Raw genomic sequence first — 23,731 nt, 5'->3', positions numbered from 1 at the left:
CATACATGGTTATGTAATAGGTTTTCTTATTATAATATAATAGGATTCCTTATTGATTGTGTAACTGTGCTCTATATAAAGCACAAATTAGGTTCATGCTATAAACATTACGAACATGTTATATTATTCGCATAACCTAGCAGCTCTCAAGGATATTTGTTCATCCTTTTGAGAGAGTGTGTTTGTAATCAGTTTTCATCTGTTAATATAAAAACTGTTGATTTCATTGAAGCTTTGTCAAATTATTTGCATAAACTATATTCACCCCCCCCCCTTCTATAGTTGATTACGGACCTAACACTTCTTCACCCGTGTAGAGATAAATCCTTCCAAAATATTTTCCAAGTTAGATCTTTATGGTTGACATGGTGAAAGTTGTGTTTGAGCCTGGATATACCTGTAGGAGAAATTAGGATGATCTCTCCAACCTGGATTGTATGTGCTAGAGTAAGGATTATACTATTGCCTTTGATTTTGGTTGTAAAGGACATCTGCTTGTTCCATCGCTAATCCATAGGGATTGAACTGACAAATATTTTGAGTGTGTCTAACTACACGACAAATCTCGCACGAGGCAACTGTAGATGAAGTTCTAGAATCCAATTGCTCAATCTTCTTAACCATTTCCTGTATAGTAGTATTCAACGTGGTTAGAGCATCAACATCATACTTACCTCCCTTCTTAGGATGATTTATGTAACTGTACGAATAGTTATCATTAGACACCATATCATATAACAATGTATTTACATCCTCGATGTTCTTTTTCATAAAAGATCCACCAGAAGCAACATCAAAAAAAATTCAAAATTATTGTGTTAACCCATTGTAGAATGTCTAGATCAACAACCAATCAGGAATGCCATGGTGAGGACATTGTCTCTAAAGCATTTTTTATCTTTTTCATGCATCATGAAGAGACTCTTCATCATCTTGATGAAAATTAGATATGTCGTTCCTGAGCTTTGTAGTCTTCTTCTGACTGAAAAATTTGAGTAAAAAGGCCTTTGTTAAACCATCCCAAGTAGTGAACTTGTTTGGAACTTCATCATTTAACCAATCTTTTGCTGCATCTCGAAAAGAGAATGGAAATAATCACAGCTTTATCGTATCATCACTAACATTAGTCAACTTAATTGTATCACACTTTTCCATAAAACTCCTAAGATGATCAACAAAATTTCCAGTGGACAATCCTGCGAAAGAATCATTGGAGATGAATTGGATGATTTGAGGCTTGATTTCAAAGTGGGTAGTCGTGACTGTTGGTCTGAGAATACTAGAGAGTACGTCCTTAGTATCTGGCATACCCTGCTCATTGAGAGCTTTAGTTGGTTCACCTATAAATTCCTTGTCATTTTGTTTCCTTCATGAACCTGATTGTCTTCTTGTTGTAGCTTCAATTTCAGGATTAAAAACAATCAAGTTTTCAGTAGCTGAACTTCGAGTTTGCATGCAACAAGAAAACTAGAAACCAATATCAATAACAAGGGAATAATAGCTGAAGCATACAATTAAAAGACTTAGCTAAACTAACTAAAAAAATTTACTAATCTAATACCGATGTGTCCCCAGCAACGGCGCTAAAAATTTGACAAGGTTGTCGCGTGCCTATCAAATAATAATTCCTAACAAATCCTTCTAACTATGTAGTAGGGTAAATCAGAATCGATCCCACAGAGACAAAGTTACCAATCACTAGTAATTTTTGACTCGATTTAACTAATCAAGTAACACAATAAAAATTGAGAAATTTATTTACTAAAATTATACTAAAGCAAATACGTTGTATTTTTCAAATAACTAAAAAAATCCAGAGTTAAGTATCCCCGCCAGCATGAATCAATGCAATTATGATTTCCCACCCCAAATCAATCATATACTACTCAAGAGGAAAGACGCGTTCTATAAAATACCAATAACCTCTCTCGAGTATTAATGGCTTCTCTAAAATATAATCAAGCCTATTTTCAGGGTATCGGGCAATTTAGAGACATAATACACAGCATCATAACTTTCTAACAATCCATTCTACCTATTTTCATGGAAAAGTTCATGTCCTTATTGGATAAATCACAACCACCTAAATCCAACTTTCGCTGATTAATAGATATTGGGTTCAAACAATACACATAATCACGTCTAACATGTAATTGTTAATTAAGCATAACTCAATAAGTAAGAGCATATAATATAATTAAATTGGGGGAATTGAGAAAATGATACATCAATCATAAATAGGGTTCAACTTAACCCTAGAATTTAAAATCTACTCACTCATAACTAGATTAACAAAACACATAATATAATAAGAACACATAATTGATATTAATGAGAATAGAGAAGAAAACCTTCAATCTTTTACAAGAAGAAAAGTAATGATCTCCTTCTGTATATGTCTCTATGTATATATAATAAAAGTCTTTTAATGCTTCTAGGAAAATACAAGTACGTTTCCTAAACTGATTGGGTTTCTAACGGAAAATTCGTGGCATAATTTTCTTCAATAATTTTGGATCGTTCTAGTTGTAATTTGATACTTGGACCTTGGTAGAATGAAAGATAATTCTGTTAGCTTCGCGTGGGCTATATAATCATCCAATTCTAAATTCTTGAACTCAAGATATGGCTTAAACAGTGAATTACGCGCATGCAGTCCAACAAATCCAATTTTATTTCTAATAAATCTCCAAATTAAACTCTTATTCTCCAATCCATCCACGTTTAGGATTTCCTTGCCTTCTACAATAAAATATTAAAATCTAATTAATAAAATTCCAAATCAATGCAAAATATAACAAATATGAGGAATGTTAGTCCCTAACAATGCAACAAGAATTACAAAAGGGGGGTTGAATGGAATTCTTGAAATTTTTTCTTGGTTTAAAAAGTGTTCTAAATTAAAATATATATATATGTGTGAATCGATTTGCAGAGTGCGGAATAATAACTTGGAATGAATCAAAACACAAGTAATTAAAAACACAAGTCTTTAAAAACTTTCTAGTGGATTTGAATGTATCCACCAGAGATATATATTATATCAAGAGAACTCTGTGTAGCAATTAGCTCACAGCTGCTTACAAATATGAACAACTAAGTTTACAGAGAAATGCTAAAAATACAGCTTACAAATGTTTCTCTGAGAATTTCTTGCTTAGTATTCTTGTTGTTCTATTTGCTACTTCTTGATTTATATATCACCAAGATTACAAAGTAATAAGACAAGATAATAAAACAAAAACTATCAAGTCTAATACTATGCTACTTCATTACTCTATTCCAGCATTTTGAATATCTTCATAATAGCATGGAAATGGCAATGCTTCTTTGTTCTCTAAAACCCAGTTAAATAGGCTTCCACATTCCATTTGCATACACTCGACGCATGTGACTGTGTTGTCACTGTCAACAGATGTTTGAATTCTTTATCCGTCGGGTTCATGATCATCCGTCGAGTTCATGATCATCCGTCGGGTTGTCTTGTTGATCATCCGTCGAATGGCATTGTCGATTATCTGTCGGGTAGCACTCTGGCACTTGACTTCATTTCATTTATGCAGAATTACAAGACATCATCTATGTACAATTAATCAACCTATTCTGCATATCTAGTTAAAGTCAACATGACTTGAGTACTACTTACAGAATCTAAACAATGTGTATGCAGAAATGTTCTACAAACATATTGTTACACAAGCTACTCACTCGATGGATAATAAATCATCATCCGTCGGGACTATATTGAGTTATCCGTCGGGACTATAATCCTTATACATCGAGTGCTACATTTTTCTCTAAGTAAAATCTACCAAGGTGTTTTGTTAATGAAATCATCAAGTTCACAACATATCCACAACAATCTCCCCCAATTTATGTCTACTGGAATTGTAGCCATAAATTAAGAGAAACTTGATGATAACAAAACACCCTAAAAATACAACTTTGAAAGTATGTAGATAAAACTGTAAAGTGCTTCAAATAATAAAATGTACAAAGTTTAGCTCACAGTCATTTTCAAGGTGCTCCTCTAGCCTGAGCAAATTTATCTAGTTCCTTGAGGGTCTAGATCTCTTTCCAAGCTTTCTATTGTTTTCTTCTATCTGATTTTGGAGCTGTCTGTGGAATTCCAGTTCATTAGATTCTGACAGATTTAGCTTTTCTTGCATCTCCAAAAGAGTCTCATTGCTAGAGATGCTCAATTGGTCTTCTAATCAGAAAAATTTTCTCACTCCTTTGTCATCCATGAACTCCATCAGCCAGTAGGACCTTAGATGCACTCTTCTCCCTGTGTAAGGAATAATTAGAGTCTTTGGGAGTGCATCTTTAGCTCTAATACTCCTCAGTTCTTCAATCTTCTCTAGAACCAGTCTTCTTGCAGTTACATTGAAACCAAAGTTCTTTTTGAAAGATGAATAAACTTTTATCAGTACAGATTGGCTTTCTTGAAGGATCATGTGAAGTGGCCATTGAATCTCCTTTCCTCTCTTGTACTTGAAAACTAACCTTTCAGGTAGATTCCTGTAGGCATCAATCCCTCTAACTTATTCCAGTTCATCTAGATACAGGTTTAGATCATAGAATTCCTTGATGTCACATAAGTACATGTAATCTCCCTTGTGACTTTGGGTTGAGCTTTGATTAGAGATTTGGATTTGAGAGGTGACAACTTCACTTTCTTGACTGCTCTTGACTTTGTTCTTTTTGGCTTGTTAAGGATTGGCAAATTGAAGTCAGGAATTGGTAGACTCTCCCAGTCTATTGGTTCATCCTTAGGCACAATAGGTTCACCATGAATGTTCCTGTAAGGATCCACCATTTTAATGTCTTCAAATACCACAGAGGGTTTTGATATTTGAGTTGTAGTTGGAGTGGATTCCTTGGAAAACTGATCCTCTAATTCCTTATCAACAAAGTCCAATTTCCTTTTCGTTCTTTTGGCCAATTCCTTGTATCTTTGAGGTTTCTTCTATTGTGGTTCAACTTGCTTCTTTGGACCTTGAGATTCAGTGATTTCAGATGGCTGAGCAGGAATTTGTTGTATTGGTTTTACAGCTTGTAGCTTGGCCAAGATAGCAGCTTGCTCTTTCTTTTGCTTAGCCTTTTTGGCATCTAGAGCAGCTTGCTTCTTTTCTTACTTTAGTCTTGCCTTTTCTTCTCTCTTTGCTTGAGCAAATTGAGGATGTCCAGCCACCACACAAATTTCTTTACCATTTTTGAAAACTTTAGCAATTCTCCTTTTTAAAGTTGAATCAGCTGGATCTTTGTAGAAGGCAATTGATCTTGACAGAAGCTTCTTCTCATCAGGCTTAGGTGTCTCATACACTATATCCAAAGGGTTCTTTAATGATGATTTTGGATAGTTCACCCTTGGCTTCAAAATTATTTCAGCATTTGGAGATTTGATGCAGGATGGCTGTCCCCTTTCCAGATAGTTCATGCTCATTTCATTCACAGAGATTTTCCTGACTTGAGAGTGATGAATGGCTGACTATTCTGGCTTCTTTACTAGCCCAAACTTCTTTTGAATGTCCTCATCAATCTTCTCCCAATTGATTGGCTTCAACTGCTCCTTTTCAGCTGCTCTTATGTTGGTTGCTGCTTCATTGATCAGATCAATACTGTCTGTTACCGGTGGCTTGGTGAAAGTAATTGTAGGCACAATTACTTTATGGATTTGAATGTTAAACTTCTCCCCCTCACTTGGTCCTTTCTCCCACTTCTTGTTATCATCAAGTTGAGTAGATGAGGAGGTTTGTTCAGCCACCAGTTTCTGAAGCAAGTCTGTCTGTTGAGCTTGATGCATATGAATGGCTATTAGAGATGCTTTCATAGCTGACATTCTTGTATCCAAGGCATCTATCTTTGTGGAAAGATCAGAATTTTTCATGAGTTGTCTCTTGATGTCAAGCATTGTAGCTTCTGCAAGCTTAGAGTCCATCTAGTCAGAAACAGCCTTTTTCATTTTATCAACATCACCCTTGATGGTGTTGACATCTCTAGCATGTTGGAAGCCTTGAATCTGTTGTAGTTGCAGAGAATCAAGATGTGCTTGAAGGAGCTTCTTGGTGTTGGCATTTGTAGTGGTTTGAAGAGCAGAATTTGTTTGATTTATGAGTTGGATCAGGGTTGTCTTGAAGTAGTGTTCATCACAATGTTTTGAAAATGCCCATGATGGCATACCTGATCTTGAACTGGAACCTACTTCTCCCCCTATGTCCAATGGCTCTTCTTCACTATCTCCACCTTCATCTCCAAAGAAATCTGCTGAACCACCAGTCTCATAATCAACATCACCAGCTGCAGAGGGCAAAGCTGTGATGGAATCCTTAGCTATTAGCATTGACTGAGTGGTATGCACCAAATTAAACATCCTTTCTGCATTGTCATTACCTTGTTCAGCTAGAAGTTGATAAGCTGGAACAGGGTGAGTAAATACCTCAGCATCAAGGGAGGTGGAATTTATAACAGCTTGAGGTCGCTGAGATACTTCCTCCCTGTCTACATCCCAGACATTCATTAACTCACTAGCAATGACATCCATCCTTATAGCCCCTGTACCTGCATTTCTCTCTTGTTCTCTCTTTTGTTGCATCAGGGTCTCACCCTGGCTCCCCACCCTCACACCCTCACCTTCACCATCTAAGGTGGGACTCCTCTCACTCTCTTTTGCCAATCCTAAAGAAATGGATTGCATATTTTCACTCTTTTCCTCTCCTTTTTCCTGGGAGCAACCCAGACTCTCACTCATAACACTCTCTTCCCTCAATCCTAAGAGTGACTGTACAACCACTAAGTCTTCTGCACTAGAGATAATAGATGAAATTTGAAGTTGTGCAGAGACACCCGACGGATGAGGAATATCCATCGGGTTAGCAGTTTGACTATCCGACGGATAAATGCTGTTAAGCTTATCCGTCGGGATACAATCACTACTCGACGGATGAGCAATATCCATCGAGAGAGTAGAAATAAATGAACTTGGAATTGAAACTAGTGTGGACTATGTTCTGATTGATGATATTTTGTGTACAGATGTTTCAACAGTTCCTGAAATAATTGGCAAGTGAGCCAACAAATCATCCAAAAGATGATGCTCACTTGCACTAGATTTTGGCTTCCCCAACAAAGTTAAAGAAGGGGAATCAGGAATTGATGTGTTGATCATATCCACATCCAGAGAGTTTGTGGGAGAATTTAGTGTTTGAGGTGCTTCTATAACTAATGATTTTGGCTGTGACTCCATATTTATTGGAGACACATCAAGCTAAATTTGTGAAGGTGCAGTGACTGTGTCTTTAGCACCAGTTTGCACAGTGTGTGAACCATGTGCATCCCCAAAGGTTTTTGATTTCTTCTTTCTGGCATAAGTTTGGGGTGAGCTAGTGTCCCTTACCCTTTTGGCATGTGCTCTTGGATGAGAGCTTTGTTCAATAGTCACATCCTTTTGGGAGGATGCAACTAGAAATGAGCTTTTATCCTTATTAATCACTGCAGTTTGTTGGGAAACTATAGTGTGGCTAGGCTGGGAACCACTCAACTCTCCATCCTTATCCTTAGGGTTTCTTTTATGTTAACCCTGTCCCTCACCTATCTTTCCCACCTTTGCACTCCCCTCTTTGGTTCTGGTGGATTTTGCAACTGGCATCTTTTGAGAGATACCAGAGGGGGCTTTCTTTGATTTGGATTTTGAAATTTTTGATGGTTTAGTAGCTTGGGTAGGAAACTGTTGGGTCATTGACACAGTTGTCATAGCTACACTAGAATTCAAAGAAATCTGTGAAGTTTGAAGAGTAGGGACAGATGAACTTATCTCACTTACCTAAGGTGCTTCCATTACTGGGAAATAGAAGATTGGCACCTTCTTGTGATGGTTTTCCCTATTTAAATCTGCAATAATTCTTCTCTCTTGAACCCAACAATCTAATTTGTTGTTTGGGTTCTCAAGCACAATTTCCTCAGAGAGGTGGTTAGCTAAAATCATGAAAAATCTGGCATAATAAACATTTTTACCCCTCTTATTTAACTCCCCTAATTTAAACCCCAACTCAAACAAAACAAGATCACTAAAATTAAAGAACTTATCTGTAACTAGCATGTAAAGCATGTCAAGCATATAAATATTGACAGAATCAAAATTACTGATTTTACCAGAAAAGACCTTGGTAACTACATCACACATGAAACTCCATTCTTTCCTAAGACCCAACCTCCTAATATCACTTAACTTAAAAGTAGAGAGTGCATAGTTCATGGAATTAAGCATATTAACAATATCAGTATCTGTGTGTGGTGAGGTCATAGTGTTATCAGGAATTTTGAAACATGCTTTAATAACATCACTATTGATACAGAATTCCTTACCCTTAATAGTGAGTGTGATGGTCTTATCAGTAGAGTTGTATGTAGCAGTCGTCCACATCTCTTCAACAACCTCACAGAAGATGGTGGGTGATTCTAGCATTGCATAGCTGAGTTTGCAGTTCTTCACAAAATTCATCATTTTGTGGTAGTCACTTGAATGTTGAATCCCCTTGTTTACTAGAGCCGTGAAGTTGTTTTTCTCATAGATGTATCCAGTTTGTGACATGATCTTGACTACTGGTGCCATTGTTAGAGAGTGGAAATTGCAGAGATAGAGATGGTAAATGCTTTTGAGAAAGAGAGAATTTAGAGCAGATGATTTGAGAATGATAAAAGAAAAGTAATGGAAATGAATTAAGCTTTTATACTATCTCAAAAATAATTGTCAAAAATAATAAAGTAAAATAAAGTAACCAGTAAGAATTGCCCAAAATAGCCGTTAAAAAAACTGTAAAAATTCCTTCAATTATCCGTCGAGTTATACTTATAAACTGTAAGTATACTCGATGGATAAAGTTCAGGGAATTAACGGCTAAGATTTAGACAATTCGACGGATGAGGATAAATCAGTTATCCGTCGAGTTATAAAATATTCCAGAAAAGTAATTGATTTTATTAATAAAATGTATACCGACGGATGATCAAACTCGATGGATAATGATCATCCGTCGAGATGTAAATTTTGACTTAGCCAAAATTTCATCCAAGACTGAAAAATCAATTAAGTTTCTGGATGCATTCCAACTTGTAAATTATCTGAAAAGATTTAAGAAAAATTGAGCATACCTAACTCACTTACCAACCTTGAAAATGTGGATTCATCTAGTGGCTTGGTAAAAATATATGCAAGTTGCTTCTCACTTGGAACAAAATGTAGTTCCACAGTATCATTCATTACATGTTCCCTTATGAAGTGGTACTTGATGTCTATGTGCTTTGTCCTTGAATGTTGTACTGGATTTTTAGTGATGGCAATTGCATTTGTGTTATCACAGAAAATAGGAATCCTTTCAACTTGTAAACCATAATCTAGCAATTGATTTTTCATCCACAAAATCTGTGCACAGCAACTTCCAGCAGCAATATATTCAGCTTCAACTGTAGAAGTAGAAACTGAATTTTGCTTTTTACTGAACCAGGACACAAGCTTGTTTCCTAGAAATTGACAGGTTCCTGTTGTGCTTTTTCTATCAATTCTACAACCTACATAATCTGCATCTGAATAACCAGTTAGATCAAAACCAGAATCTCTAGGCTACCAAATGCCAAGTTTTTATGTTCCCTTGAGATATCTGAAAATTCTCTTAATAGCTACTAAGTGAGATTCTCTAGGATCGGCCTGAAATCTAGCACACAAACATGTAGCAAACATTATATCTGGCCTACTAGTTGTTAAGTACAGAAGTGAGCCAACCATGCCCCTATAACTTGAAATATCCACAGACTTTTCAGTAGTGTTTAATTCAAGCTTAGTTGCAGTGGCCATGAGAGTTTTTGTAGATGTGCAATCCATTAGATCAAACTTCTTTAAAAGATCATAAATGTATTTAGTTTGACTAATGAATATTCCATCACTAACTTGCTTAACTTGCAAACCAAGAAAGTAAGTTAGTTCTCCCATCATACTCATTTCATACTTACTCTGCATCAATTTGGCAAACTTTTTGCAAAGTTTTTCATCTGTACAGCCAAAAATAATGTCATCTACATAAATTTGAACAAGTATACTAGAGCCATTAACATTTCTAAAGAGTAAAGTTTTATCTACAGTACCTCTTGTGAAGTGTTTTTCCAAAAGGAACTTTGATAAAGTGTCATACCAGGCTCTAGGTGCTTGCTTCAGTCCATAAAGTGCTTTCATAAGATAGTAAACATATTCTGGAAAATTTGGATCTTCAAAACCAGGAGGCTGACTGACATAGACTTCCTCCTCCAAATCTCCATTCAGAAAGGCACTTTTGACATCCATTTGATAGACTTTGAAATTGGCATGGGCTACATAGGCTAAGAAGATTATGATGGCTTCAAGTCTTGCAACAGGAGCAAATGTTTCATCAAAATCTATTGCTTCTTATTGACAATAGCCCTTAGCAACCAATCTAGCTTTGTTCTAGACTACTATGCCATTTTAATCCATCTTGTTTCTGAATACCCATTTGGTGTCTATTGGATTCTTTCGTTTAGGCTTGGGCACCAGCTTCCATACTTTATTCCTCTCAAATTGGTTTAGCTCTTCCTGCATAGCTAAAATCCAATCAGGATCCAAGAAAGCTTCTTCTACCTTCTTAGGTTCTTCCTTAGAAAGAAAGCTGCTGTATAGACATTCTTCTTGAGTTGCTCTCTTTGTTTGAACTCTAGAAGATACATCACCAATGATGAGCTCAAAGGGGTGATCCTTTGTCCATTTCCTTTGTTGAGGTCAGTTCTAGATGAAGAGGCCTCATTGTTGTCTTGATGTGTGATTGAGTTTTGATTATTTGAAACTCCCCCTGAGTTAATGGATCTTTGATTTGAGAAGGGAGAGCTTTCTGTAGGTGATCTATTCTGACTCCCAGCTTTTTTTGATGACCCGATAGATGGTGAATTTTGAGTACCGACGGATGAGGCTGGTTGTCTCCCGACGGATTAGGCAGATTATCTCCTGATGGATAAAGCATTATGCAACTCGACAGATGTTGAATTTTGTGCTTCATTGGTAGTAGATTTTTCTACATTATCCTTTGATAATATTTCTTGATCACTTTCATCATCACTGTCATCACTAACCATCTCCACATTGTCAAATTTGAGGCTCTTATGGTAATCTCCATCTTGCAGTCCTTCAATCTTTTTATCATCAAACACAACATGTATTGATTCCACAACAATGTTGGTTCTTAGATTGTAGACTCTGTATGCTTTACCAACAGCATATCCAACAAAAATTCCTTCATTTTCTTTAGCATCAAACTTCCCATTCTGATCAGTTTGATTTCTCAAGATATAACATTTACAGCCAAAGACATGAAGAAAATTTAGAGTTGGCTTCTTGTTCTTGAACAATTGATAGGGAGTCATGCATTTTGCTTGATTAATCAGAGAAATATTCTGAGTGTAGCATGCAGTATTTACAGCTTCAGCCCAGTAATATGTTGGTACTTAGACTCTTCAAGCATTGTCCTTGTAGCTTCAATAAGTGATCTGTTCTTCCTTTCTACTACTATATTTTGTTGTGGAGTTCTTGCTACTGAAAAATCATGCAAAATCCCATTTTCTTCACAAAATGCTCTCATGACAGAATTCTTGAACTCAGTTCCATTGTCACTCCTGATTCTTCTAACTTTGAAATCAGGATTATTATTGACTTGCCTTATGTGATTGATGATGATTTCACTAGCCTCATCTTTAGACTTTAGGAAATATGTCCAAGAGAACTTTGAGAAATCATCTACAATTACTAGGCAAAATCTTTTCCTTGAAATGGACAACACATTGACTGGTCCAAACAAATCCATGTATAGTAGTTGCAAAGGTTCTTCAATTGTTGAAACAAGCATCTTCCTGAATGATGCTTTGATCTGCTTTCCTTTTTGGCAGGCATCACACAATCCATCCTTAGAAAACTCCACTTGAGGAATGCCTCTTACCAGTTCTTTCTTTACTATTCATTCATGGTCTTGAAGTTTAGATGGGATAGCTTCTTGTGCCATAACCAACTTTCATCCTGACTTGCTTTGCTGAGAAGACAAGTAACAGATTTGGCATTTGATGAGTTGAAGTCAACTAGGTACACATTTTCTTTTCTCACACCAGTGAGAACCACTTTGTTGCTCCTCTTATTAGTCACAACACATGCTTCTGAATTGAAGGTTACTGAATTGACTTTATCACAAAGCTGGCTGATACTCAACAAATTGTGCTTGAGACCATCCACTAAGGCAACCTCTTCAATGATGACATTGTCTTTTGAAATCAAGCCATATCCCACATTATAACCCTTGATGTCATCTCCAAAAGTAATACTTGGGCCAGCTCCCTCCTTGAACTCTATGAGCAGGGTAGAATTACCAGTCATGTGTCTTGAACAACCACTATCCAAGTACCATAGATTCTTTCTATTTCCCTGCACTCATCATAATCAAATCAAGTTGATTTTGGTACCCAAGTTTCCTTGGGTCCTGCCTTGTTAGCTTTCTTTTTCTGTTTCTTAGGTTTGATCTCATTTGACTTAGGGATATCAGATTCATCCTTAGTCATTTAAGTTGAACCTTTGAAACCATTCATTACAGCAGAATTATCATGCATATTTTGATTAACAGGGAATGGCATGCTATTAGTAAACATGTTATTCCAGTAAGGCATGCTAAATGGCATTTGTGGCATACTAAATGCAGCATAATAAGGATTAGGTGCAAATGGCATATTAGCAAACTGTGCATTCATATTCTGTGTAGACATAGCATTCATAGGCATAAAAGGCATGGCATTCATATTGGGAAAGTGAGGTGGCACAGATATGGAAGTAGGCATGACATATTTGCAATTAACAGACAAATGATTTACACTACCACATTTGACACAGATTTTTCTAGGAGCATATTTATCAGGTGTGTAGTTATTGTGTTTGTTAATCCCTACTTTACCATTTCTATTATTTTTCATTTTAGCCTCTGTTTTAACCTCAATCTTTTCAAGTATGTCACTCAATTGCTTGATAGTCATATGACCAACATTAGCCTTTTTCTCCTTCTTCACTTGACTGGATTCTCCTGGAACGAAATTCTTGAAAACTGATCCATATTTCTCATTTAACTTGACAAGTTTGGCTTTACTCACAGGCTTGCTCACAGTCGACGGATGAGGATTTATATCACTCGACGGATAACCCTTTTTATTTTCCGACGGATGACCCTCATCATCTGTTAGCAATCCTTCAACCAAATTGGATTCTAGCTTCTCCTTGTTCTTCTTCCAGGCTGCATCACAAAAGGACTCAATACCTTGAACTTTGGTGATTTGAGCATGAACATCTCTAGATGTTTTCCAAGCCTTAATCACCTCATGTTCTCGTTCAAGCTGCTTCTTCAAGATCTCTTCTATCTTCAAGGACTCAGTTAATTTATCCTTAGCAATTTTACACTCAATTCTTAATTTTTCAAATTCAATGAACTGAGAGTCTAGCACATTATTCCTCTCACTTAAAAACAAATTGTTTTCTTTAATTTTAGCATTTTCCTTAGTAAGAGACTTAAGTGTAACACGCAAATGATATAATTATGTAGACATGTCATTTATAGCATCATTACACTCAGCTTTAGATAAATGTGCAAGGTTAGTGGTGATTACCTGATTACTTAAAGAACTTGTCTCTATTTCATCAGATTTGGCCATTAGGGCTAGATTGGCATAGCTGACATCTTCATCCTCATCCAGACCATCTGCTACCCAGTCATTCTCCTGTGTAATGAAAGCCCTTTCCTTTTGTTTGAGCAACTCAAAGTATTTCTATTTATAATCCGCAGGCTCAAACTTCTTTTTATTGGAATCTGACTTTCTACACTCACTGGCAAAGTGCCCTGCCAAGCCACATTTGAAACACTTGAATTTTGATTTATCCACCATGTTTATATTTGGCTTAGATGCTCCAAAGTTCTTCTTGAACTTGAGCTTGGCAAATTTTCTGGAAAGAAATGCTATATGTTCATCAATATCTTCTATGTCATCTTAGCTCAAAGAATCTTCATTTTCTGCTACCAGCCCCTTGCCCTTTTTTTCACAGACCTTTGAAGTTGATTCAGCAGCTTCCATCTTCATCTCCTTCTCTTTCTCCAACTCAGCAACTAGTGCAATGGATCCTCATTTCTTCTTTCTTCTTTCCTCTCTCCATCCTCTCATCTTGCTCTATTTCAAGCTCATAAGTTTTCAGGATGCCATACAGTCTCTCCAAAGTAAACTCCTTGTAATCTTGAGAGTTTCTCAATGAGACTGTCATAGGTTTCCATTCCTTTGGAAGAGATCTAAGGAATTTAAGATTGGAGTCTTTTGTCTGATAGACCCTTCCATGCAACTTCAGAGCATTTAGTAGTTTTTGAAATCTACTAAAAATGTTAGTGAGAGACTCACTATCTTCACTGTGAAAGTGCTCATATTGTTGAATTAGCAGTTGCATCTTATTTTCCCTGACTTGTTCAGTGCCATCACAGATAATCTGTATTGTATCCCAAACTTCCTTGGTAGTTTTTCAATTGATGATGTTGTCAAACATGTCACCATCAACTCCATTGAACATGATATTCATGGCCTTCTTATCTTTCCTGACTTGTTCAATATCAGGATCAGACCATTCATGCCTTGGCTTAGGGACAAATGGCTCATTTCCAGTTGCAGCTCTCATTGGTACATGAGGGCCTCTTTCTATGCAATCTACATAGGCCTCATCTTGAGAAAGTAAATAAAGATGCATTTTTACCTTCCAATGATGGTAATTATCTTTATCCTGAAAAGGAATCTTGACTCCAACATCCTTCTTATTCATCTTGCTGTTTTGTTGTGATCTTTAAACTCTTTGTTCTTCAAGAGCTTGCTCTGATACCAATTGTTAGTCCCTAACAATGCAACAAGAATTACAGAAGGGGCGTTGAATGGAATTCTTGAAACTTTTTCTTGGTTTAAAAAGTGTTCTAACTTAAAATATATATCTGTGTGAATTGATTTGCAGAGTGCGGAATAATAACTTGGAATGAATCAAAACACAAGTAATTAAAAACACAAGTCTTTAAAAAATTTCTGGTGGATTTGAATGTATCCACCATAGATATATATTATATCAAGAGAACTCTGTGTAGCAATTAGCTCACAGCTGCTTACAAATATGAACAACTAAGTTTTAAGAGAAATGCTAAAAATACAGCTTACAAATGTTTCTCTGAGAATTTCTTGCTTAGTGTTCTTGTTGTTCTATTTGCTACTTATTGGTTTATATATCACTAAGATTACAAAGTAATAAGACAAGATAATAAAACAAAAACTACCAAGTCTAATACTATGCTACTCATTACTCTATTCCAGCATCTTTGAATATCTTCATAATAGCATGAAAATGGCAATGCTTCTTTGTTCTCTAAAACCCAGTTGAATAGGCTTCCACATTCCATTTGCATACACTCGACGCATATGACTGTGTTGTCACTGTCAACAGATGTTTGAATTTTTTATCCGTCAGGTTCATGATCATCCGTCGAGTTCATGATCATATGTCGGGTTGTCTTATTGATCATCCGTCGAATGGCATTGTTGATTATCCGTCGGTAGCAATCTGGTACTTGACTTCATTTCATTTATGCAGAATTACAAGACATCATCTATGTACAATTAATCAACCTATTCTGCATATCTAGTTAAAGTCAACATGACTTGAGTACTACTTATAGAATCTAAACAATGTGTATGCAGAAATGTGCTACAGACTTATTGTTACACAAGCTACTCACTCGATGGATAATAAATCATCATCCGTCGGGACTATATTGAGTTATTCGTCGGGACTATAATCCTTATCCGTCGAGTGCTACATTTTTCTCTAAGTAAAATCTACCAAGGTGTTTTGTTAATGAAATCATCAAGTTTACAACATATCCACAACAAGGAATAAAATCATATAAAATATATAAATACATATCCTATCAGCAATCTTCTCAAAAATTGGGGGAGATTGTTGTGCAAGACATGCCTGTGTAATAACAAGACTAAGTCACATTGAAAACCCTGAGATTTAGTTGTATAATAGTCTAAAAATGTATTATGTATTGTATTTCTTGAGTCTGTAAAATGGTTAGAAGATTAGACTTGTGTATTTTTTTTAAAAATAGTTTAAAGCCTAAGAATAAACTCTGGAAGAAGATCAAGCAAGATAATGCCTCAGAGAAAAGATGTAGAATTATGGAGTTGAATAAATCTGTTTTATGAAAAATGTTCTAAGTCAAGATATCGACAAGTAACAGATCAAGTAATATAGAGAAGTCATTCGAGAACTCCCGAATGACTAATCGAGAAGTCCAAAATAGCCTATAGAGAAGTCTTAGTGATATCGACAAGTCAAATGAAGATGTGAAGATTGGAGATATCGATAAGTCATTTCTGCATGTAGGGAACTCAGAGATATCCACAAGTTAAATGAAGATGTGAAGATTGGAGATATCGACAAGTCTATTTCTTATTAGAGATCTCAGAGATATCGACAAGTTAAAATGTATATAGAGATCTCTGAGATATCGACAAGTCAAATTCTACGTGTAGAGATCTAGAGTGTTAGGAGCAATTGATGATATCATGCAGAAACTATCAGAAGTTAATATTAGAACTTATATCAACGGATGATGATGATATCAACGGACGATGATATCAATGGATGCTGATGTCAACGGATGATGTAATCAGTATTTGTCACATCAGTTGATCTTCGAGAAGGAAAAGGAAACAGGAACTCAAGGTGGTGAAGGACTTTATCTCAGAAGCATTGTATTAGGTTTCCCTATTGTTAATAGAATAGGATTCCTTATACATTGTGTAGTTGTGCTCTATATAAAGCACATATTAGGTTCATGCTATAAGCATTGTGAACATTGTTATATCTTTCACATAACCTAGCAGCTCTCAAGGATATTTGTTCATCCTTTCGAGAGAGTACGTTTGTAATCAGTCTTTATCTATTAATATAAAAACTATTGATTCTATTGAAGCTTTATCAAATTGATTGTATTAACTGTATTCAACCCCTACAGTCGATTAAGGGCCTAACAATTGGTATCAGAGCTTGTTGTTAACATACAAACAGTTTAAGATCTGAAAATCAATTAACAATGTTAGATAAAGAAGAAGAAACACAGAATCCAAAACCACCACCCCCAGCCACATCACAGATTAGCTGCAACATGAGTAGGTATGAAGCAATCAAGGTGCCGATCTTGAAGATACATGAATATCCAATCTGGAAAGTCAGGATGACCATGTGTTTGGAAGCCACATATCCTGAATATCTAAACAGGATTTATGATGGTCCTCATAAACCAATGAAGGTAGTTGTTTCTGTTGTAGGAGAACCAAAGAAAATGATAGACAAATACAGGAAGGACTATTCTCCTGAAGATCTCTCATCTATTATGAAGGATGCTAAGGTCAGACACATCCTGCACAGCAGTCTTGATAGTGTTATGTCCAATATAGTCATTGGATGTAAGACGACAAAAGAGATATGAGATGCTTTAGAAGTAAAGTGTCAAGGTACAACTGATATCAAGAAGAACAGGAGGACAGTACATACTCAAGAATATGAGCACTTTGACTCAAGGGACAATGAGTCTTGAAATGAGATCTATGATAGATTTCAGAAGTTGCTGAATGTCTTATCCCTTGTCAACAAAGAATATGATTTGGAGGACTCAAACCTGAAGTTCCTACTTGTTCTCCCTGAAAAGTGGGACTTTAAACTCACATCAATAAGGGATAAATATCAACTTGATGACACACCTCTAGATGAGATCTATGGAGTTCTGAAAACCCATGAACTAGAGATGGAGCAAAGAAGCAAGAGGAAAGGATCTAAATCTAGACCAGTTGCACTCAAGGTTGAAGAGAAGCCAAAGGAGAAAGCTAGGAGGAAAAGTTACTCTAAAGGGAAAGTCGTGATTGCAAAGTCAGATACTAAATCATCAAATTCTGATGATGACTCAAATACTGATAATGAATCAGATACTGATAGTGATCATGACAATGATGAAGCAGTGGGTGGTAAAGTGGCTTTGTTACCACATGGATCAAATGGTTGCCCTACTGGTTAAAAGTTTCAAGAAGATGGTCTACAAGAACTTCAAGAAAGGGAGAAGATTTTCCATAAAAGGTTTCAATTTCTCAAACTCTGATAAGAGCAACAACAGAAGAAATATTGATTGGAAGGGATCAAGATCTGGAAAACCTGAAAAGTCAAAAAAGAGATGTTACAACTGTGGTGGAATTAGACACGTTGCAGCTGACTGCAGAAAACTCAGAGCTGAGAAGAAACAAGCTTTGATCTCAAAGAAGAGAAACTGGGATGATTCATCAGATTTAAATGATGGGATCAATTATGCTCTCATGGCAAATGCTGAGGCTGAGGCTGAAAATGCTGAATTAAAGGTACCTGAGACTATTCTTGATTTTTGATACTGATGATATCTATGAATTAAGATTATTTCTTAAGACTCTACATGTTAGTTATATGGATCAAACCTTAGAGAATAATAGAATCAAGAGTGAAAACTCTGAGTTAAAGAAAAGGAATGATCACCTAGAAATTGAGTTGTTTTTCATGCTAGAAATTCAAAAAGAAAAAGATAATGTTGTTTATGTTAAAGTTTTTTTTTAGAAAAACATGCTTATCTAGAGAATGAGTTAGCTAAAGAAAGAGAAGTTATTAAACTTTGAACTAACTCAGGAAAGACAACTCTGGAAATTTTAGAGAATGGTTGTTGGGGATCAGGATTTGGATATTCTGCTAGATCTAATTATGATAAGAAAAGTGGAAAAGAAACTGAGAAAACAGAATGAATAAAAACTGATAGCAATGTCAAACTGAACAAGGTTCAGATAAATACCATTAAGTTTAATCCAAGTGCTAATACTATCAAGTCAATTTATGAGGAAGGTACAACCTCAATACCTAGATCAAACTTAATTACTAATAAGAGTGAACAGCTTCAGACAAAGTCAATAAATATTGGTTCAATGACTCAGATGCAGCTTAAGCAAAAGCTGAAGAATCTACACATGAAAGACAAGAAGAAAATGCCTAGGAAAAATAGAAATGGCAAGGTGGGTGTTAATAAGAATGGAAATTATGTAACTCCTCCCAATGTACCCAGAAAGGCCTGTTCAAACTGTAGTAGCACTATTCATTATGCTAATTCTTGCAGGAAGAATAAAAAGATAAAATGATATTCCTTCCAAATCAGGGTTTAGGAATAGAATAGTTAGATATAAACCAGAGAGTCCTTATTTTCATTGTGGTAGTGTTTGGCACTCTATTTATACAAGTAAAGAGTATCACAGTTTGTATTATGATTATTATAAATAGAAACCCTCTTTAATTAAAAAAATTCTGTTTCTGCATGTATAAATACTGATAGTAAGGATGTTAACATAAACTCTGATAAAAAGTCTTCTGCTGCATATGTTAACAAAATTAAAAGGCCAAAGGATCCAAGCAAGTCTGGGTCCTTAAAAACACTAACTGATTTAAATTGTTGATTGCAGGGTAACAGGAAGAATACTCTAGGCTTGGACAGTGGATGCTCGGGACAAATGACTGGTTATAAAACCCGGCTATCAGAATTTGAGGAGAAGGCTGGCCCAAGTATTTCTTATGGAGATGACAACTTAGGAAAAATCTTGGGATATGGAAAAATCAAAATTGAAAATGTCATCATTGAAAATGTAGCTCCAGTTGCAGGACTCAAGTATAATCTAATCAGTGTGAGTCAAATCAGTGACAGAGATTACCATGTCAACTTCTGTGAGGAGCATTGTGAAATTGTCAGCAAGTCTGATGGCAAGATTCCATTGACTAGTGTAAGACATGGTAGTTTATATGAAGCCAAAGTCTCCACAAGTACTGATGAATCAGAAGTTTGTCTACTGTGTAGAGCATCTGTGGAAGACAGCTGGAACTAGCATAAAAGACTTTATCACCTCAACTTCAACAATATCAATGAACTTGTGAGGAAAGATCTTGTGAGAGGATTGTCCAATGTAGTATTTACTCCTGATGGCTTATGTGATGCATGCCATAAATCCAAGCAAAGGAAAACATCTTTCAAGAGTAAAACTGAATCTTCCATTCTTGAACCATCATCTACTTCATATTGATCTCTTTGGTCTAGTGAATGTTATGTCAATTTCCAAGAAGAAGTATGCACTCGTAATATCGATGAATATTCAAGATACACATGAGTGTATTTTATGCACACCAATGATGAATCTCCTTCCATTCTTTTTGATCATGTGAGGGAGATGGAAAAAGGATCAACATACAAAGTGAAGATCTTCAGAAGTGATAATGGAACCGAATTCAAGAATAACTATATGGAAGAGTTCTGCAAACTCAAGGGGATAAAAATGTGTTTTATGCTTCTGGAACTCCACAACAAAATGGATTTGTTGAAAGAAAGAATAAAAATCTGATAGAATCTGCAAGAACCATGCTAGAAGAAGTAAGATTTTCTACCTACTTCTGGGCTGAGGTTGTGCAAACTGCTTGCTTTACACAAAATGCATGCTTGATCAACAGGCATGGAAAAACACCATTTGAGATGGTGAAGGGAGAGAAGCCAAATTTGAAATACTTACATATTTTTGGTTGTAAGTGTTTTGTTCTCAAAACTCATCCGGAGCAGCTGACCAAGTTTGATCTAAAAGATGATGAAGGAATCTTTGTGGGATATCCATTTTCCACAAAAGCCTTCAGAGTTTACAATCTGAGAACAAGAATAGTCATGGAATCCATACATGTATCTTTTGATGACAAAAAGATAACAGCTCCAGAAGATGCAGATGACCATGACAAATTGAGATTTGAAAATGAAGTAGCTTATGCTGAACTTTTAAGTCCTGATCCTGATACAGTAAATCCTGATATCACTCAAAGCTCTGAGGTTCCACAGAACAATGGAAATTCTTCTAACACTGAAGCATATGTTGAGGGGGAGTAACATGACTCAAATCCAGAGACTACTACAAGTGTTTCAACTCAAGAAACATCAATAGAAAAATTATCAAACTCATCTTCCTCAAACTCTGATGAGTCAAATACTGATAACAATGGGAACACTGATTCAGGGGGAGCATCAGAAAATAATAGCGGTACTAATCAAAAAAATAACAGAGAGTTCATGGATCAAGGGGGAGGTTCGTCTTCAAAGAGTTAACTTCCATCTGCAAGAAAATGGTCTAAGTGATCACACACACCTGATTCAATCATTGGAAACCCTGATAGTGGTGTAAGAACCAGAAAAGCCACTCAAAATGAATGTCTCCGCCATTCTTTTCTATCTCAAACTAAACCCAAAAAAGTAGAAGAAGCTCTTCAAGATTCTGACAGGGTTACATCAATGCAAGAGGAGGTTAATGAATTCAAAAGGAACAAAGTCTGGACTCTTGTGCCAAGACCAAAGAACAGATCCGTAGTAGGCAGAAAAGTGGGTGTTCAGAAACAAAACTGACGGTGAGGGCATTATCACAAGGAATAAAGCAAGACTGGTTGTAAAGGGTTACTCACAACAAGAAGACATTGATTATAATGAGACATTTGCTCCAGTTGCAAAGCTTGAGGCAATAAGAATCTTTATTTCCTATGCTGCTAACAAGAAGTTTAAGGTGTTTCAAATGGATGTGAAGAATGCATTTTTAAATGGAGAACTTGAAGAGGAAGTTTATGTTGAACAGCCTCCAGGGTTCATTGATCTAAAGTATCCAGATTATGTCTATTTACTGGATAAAGCACTCTATGGACTGAAGCAAGCTCCAAGGGTCTGGTATGAAACACTTGCTCTATTTCTGCTAGAGAGTGGTTTCACAAGAGGTACAATTGACAAAACTCTCTTTTATAAATACCATGATAAGGACTTGTATTAGTACAGATATATATTGATGATATCATTTTTGGATCTACTAATGATAACTCTGTGAGAGATTTGCAAAGCTAATGCAGTCCAGGTATCAAATAAGTATGATGGGAGAATTGAGTTACTTTCTAGGGTTACAAGTTAAACAAACTGATGAAGGGATCTTCATAAATCAATCCAAATACACCAGGAATTTACTCAAAAGTTTTAAAATGCAAGACTGCTCAACTGCATCAACTCTCATGGCCACTGCAACCAATTTAGATTTAAATATTGGTTCTTCAGTAGATATAACTAACTACAGAGGTATGATTGGATCACTCCTTTATCTGACTACTAGTAGACCTGATATCATGTATGCTACTTGTCTCCGTGCAAGGTTCCAAGCTGATCCTAGAGAACCTCATCTATTAGCTGTGAAGAGAATTTTTAAGTATCTCAAAGGCACTATAAATCTGGAATTACGGTATCCTAGAGATTTCGACTTTAAGCTAATTGGATATTCAGATGCTGATTTTGCAAGATGCAAAATAGACAGGAAAAACTGCCAATTTCTAGGTGGCGGATTGGTTTCTTGGTATAGCAAGAAACAAAAGTCAATTTCCACATTAACTGCAGAAGCAGAATATATTCCTGCAGGAAGCTGTTGTGCTCATATTCTATGGATGAAGAATCAGCTACTGGATTATGGGTTAGACTATTCTTTTATTCCTGTATATTGTGATAATTAAAGTGCTATTGCAATGACAAGAAATCCAGTGCAACATTCAATGACTAAACACATTAGCATCAGGTACTATTTCATAAGGGAACATGTGGAAGCAGGTACAGTAGAATTGGTCTTTGTTCCAACAGATCAGCAAGTAGCAGATATATTCACCAAGCCTCTCTGTGAAGCTACTTTCACAAGATTGGTGAATTAATTGGGAATGATATCAGGAAGGTTGTCAAACTCTGATAATTAAGATTGTTCGTATATTGAAGCATGGTGTCTTATTATGTGTCTGTACTTGTTAGATACTGATTATTGTGCTAAATGTTGATGCCATAATAACATGCAATTATCTTCCATGATCTTATATGAAAACTGCATGTTGAACTACTAATTGTGCGTACATGCTCTGTTATTAGTTAAACTTGTTTTGACTAATAGATTTTATCAGTAGTTAATAAATTCTGATATTGGTCAACCCAGTTTTGACTGATAAATCCTAATAGTTGTGATTGTATACTGATAATGGTCAAACTTTGATTGACTATTTTATGAAGATGTTGCTTTAGTCGGTATTGTAATTACAGGGTTGAAGTTAGCCACAGATGGGTAATTTTTCATGGTTATAGATGTTTACATGTTGAGTAAGGTTATGAAACATGTTCGTTTAATGCATAACTTTATTCTCGGGAACTGTGCATGCAGTAACACACGTTTACGTGATTACTTTTACATTCAATCGTATATTGCCACGTGTCCCATTAAACTTAATTGTGACAATTAGTGGAGAGAAGTGTTATATAAAATCAATTTTTGATTTTAGATAATAATTTACTTATTTTCATTATTCTCTCTCTGCTACTTTACCCTTCTCAAAGCCGTAAACTCTGAAACCATAAATCTTGTTCGTAAATCTTTCTTAAAAATTAACCATGACTTCACCTGCTGCTTCTAAATCATTTGATTATGGTGGTGCAAAATTTGTGACTAACAACTATTCATCTATCCTGACTAACAATAGTGT

General features: G+C 35.9%; 1 non-coding gene across 1 annotated transcript; it reads left to right on the top strand.

Moving 5' to 3' along the window:
* Positions 1–859: 859 nt before the first annotated feature.
* LOC141687725 (small nucleolar RNA R71) lies at positions 860–966 on the top strand. Its single transcript, XR_012561211.1, has one exon. It is a non-coding gene; the product is annotated as a small nucleolar RNA R71 (small nucleolar RNA).
* Positions 967–23,731: the final 22,765 nt, after the last annotated feature.

This window comes from Apium graveolens, chromosome 9 (genome assembly GCF_009905375.1).
Source record: "Apium graveolens cultivar Ventura chromosome 9, ASM990537v1, whole genome shotgun sequence".
In the NCBI taxonomy this organism is placed as follows: domain Eukaryota; kingdom Viridiplantae; phylum Streptophyta; class Magnoliopsida; order Apiales; family Apiaceae; genus Apium; species Apium graveolens.
This window is presented reverse-complemented; position numbering and strand designations above follow the sequence as displayed.